Genomic DNA, 3017 nt, shown 5'->3' on the forward strand with positions numbered 1-3017 from the left:
AAATTTGGTGTCGTGATCTACCGTAGAAGCTGAATATATTGCGACAGGGAATGCTTGTACCCAACTTATGTAGATGAAATGCATGTTAGCAGACTATGGTATTAATTAAGATACCATAAATCTATATTGTGATAATACCAGTGTAATAAACATTTCTAAAAATCATATTCAACATTGTCGCACAAAACACATCAACATACGATATCATTGTAATCGAGAATTGGTTTAAGACAAGACTGTTATGCTTGAATACATTCATACTGAGATGCAGCTTGCAGATATTCTAACAAAACCCCTAAACAGTGTCAGATTCTCTAATTTAAAATATGACATTGGATTATGTTGCATTAATTAATTATATCATCTTTAAATAATATTTCTTTATTAAATTTTTATTAACTCTTATTTTTATTAAAATTTGTATAAAAGAAAAATTGAAAATTTACATAATTTTTGGGTTGTTCGGCAAGCCCATAACTGACTGACCCATTTGGCCAGTCGAGCACATGCTCGGGTTAGCCGAATTGTACGTGGAATGGGTAAAAAAGGGGGAAAGACCCCAAATCATCTCATTTCCACTTCTTCTTCCTCGGCTAGCAGGTGCTTCATTCGGCCAACCCATCACCCTAGCTTCCTTGTAAGTGGTTTATTTGTATTTTCCTTCTATATTTAAGTTATTTGTTGCATTTTATTAAAGTATTTTGTATTTTTCTTGAATTTAGATCCTTCTTTTTTGATGGGTTTGATCTAAAATATAATCTTATCAAACTTATCCCCCATTTTTCTATTCCTTGCATTTTTCTTCCATGGAATCAAGATACAAGTGCACCGTACGTAGACCTCATTCCGGTTCCTCTTCCCGCTCTGCTCCTCAGATTGTGCGAACCATACGTGCACTGGAGGATGATCAGGAGAATGTATGGGAATTCCACTCTCGGAGCATTATTCTTGAGCGATCGATTAATGTCGATCACATCACTCGATATGGTCTCATTGAACTCCTCTCCAAGGTAGGGTATGAGAATTGTTTTTGAAATGGGATAGGGCAACTTACCGGTCCATTGCACAAGGGATGTATGCACCCATTAATAATGTGTTTTTATATATATATAGAAAACTTAACATTTAATATTCAATTTATGGAAGAAACTATCATTGTAACACCCTCCATCATATCGTCCGTTATGGACATTGAGATGACGGATGATGGGGTACCTATTCCTACTCTTTCTGAAGATAAAAATAATTCAGAAAAAAATTCTCTTACCGTGTGTTATGTCATTTTAACACTAAACGCTGGTCCAGTAACTCTCTTCCCACTTATGATTTACTTCCAAAATTCCGCATTCTTCACCGCATCTTTACGTCTAATGTCTATCCCAGGGCAGGGAATAAGACTAACCTCACTTCCTTCATGATGCATGTTATGCATGTTGTTGCATTCGGTATTATATATATCTTCCTTCTTTGATATCCTTCCTGATTATTCAATATCGCATCCATCCACATCATGGCTCCTTTCCCTTTGCATTCCTCATGACTTCCCTTACTTTACGCTTTACTGTTCAAATTCCCACGATCGAAGCATCGGAATCCGAACTCCTATTTGGAAATAAAAACCTTAATATGATGCGGTTAAACCCGTGTCTTGAGCGACTAGGTGATCAGGAAGAAACTCGTGAGGGCGACATCAACATGGATGACATTTTTGCTGATTTGGATGAGTCAAGAGACATGAATGATTCTGATTTTCAGCTTTCTCAATTTGTTGATAGGTTAGGGAGTTTAGAGAAGAAGGTAGACGCTTTACAAGTATCCCAGGACTTACTCCATCAAACTCAAAAACGACACATAAAGTACGTCAAAAAGTACTTTCATCACTTCAATAAGAGTTTGAAGATTAATGATCCAAGATGCCTGCATCGTCCTCCTCTGAATAAGAATGGTTATACATTTTATGCTCTATAATAACTCTTTATTACTCCTTGGATTTGTTGCACTCATACTTGGGTTTCTCTTTATATTACTTGGATAATTGTCTTTATACATTTGTCTGATTTTATCATTATGACGTTATCTTTGATATATATGCCTTCTATTATGCATCTTTGATTTATTTCTTAATTTGTCAAATTTTAACAAAAAAAAGGGGAGAGATTATGATATTCATGGATATATTTATTTGATGTATGACATAATATGAGATATGGAGAAATGAATATGAATAATTTTTTTCTCTGATGTGATATGGGATTATATTTGTTTGCATTGGATTGCATTAGATATATATATTTCTCTTTGATTAAGTACTCAGGGGGAGCTACTGATGCATGTTCTAAGGGGGTGCATCAAGTAAGAACATCAAGATATGATACTACAAGTGGTGTACAAATGTTCATTTGAACCAGAGCATATTTTAGTATGATGAGTTTATGAGATGTTATAATGATGTATGATGAGCTGTGTATGATTGTGTTTTGTTACGAAATTGACAAAGGGAGGGATTATAAGTGCATATACTTAAGCACAGTTAAGAATGTATAATTTTTTAGTCCCGAATGGATCACAAGCACTCATGAAGATGTTCTTCGACGACTCATAAAGACTACATAAAGACTACGTAAAGACTGGATCAACATCTTAAGGGAAGACTCATCATTACAAGCTTTAAATTGGCTTGGTTCGAAGTTTGAAGCATCTATATGTGTCAACCATTAGGTGGTATAACCTTAGAATGACCCTAGGTTATGTGTATTTCACATGGGAACATGATAAACTTAATTCTACGTAAAATACAGTGAATTTAGGCCAGTTTGACTTCTAATTCGGCCAACTAACCTAACTACTTTCGGCTAACCTAACACATTTTGGACAAGTATACAACAAGATAAGGATTTTTAGGACAAGTTCGGCTAGCCCAACCTTGGGTTCGTCCAGCCCAACCTCTCAGTTTAGCCAGCCCAAAGTGTTCGATTAAGTTTCTAGCAACTTTAAAACTTCGGATCTCAAGGAGATTC

The sequence above is a fragment of the Magnolia sinica genome, chromosome 9, assembly GCF_029962835.1.
Source record: "Magnolia sinica isolate HGM2019 chromosome 9, MsV1, whole genome shotgun sequence".
NCBI lineage: Eukaryota > Viridiplantae > Streptophyta > Magnoliopsida > Magnoliales > Magnoliaceae > Magnolia > Magnolia sinica.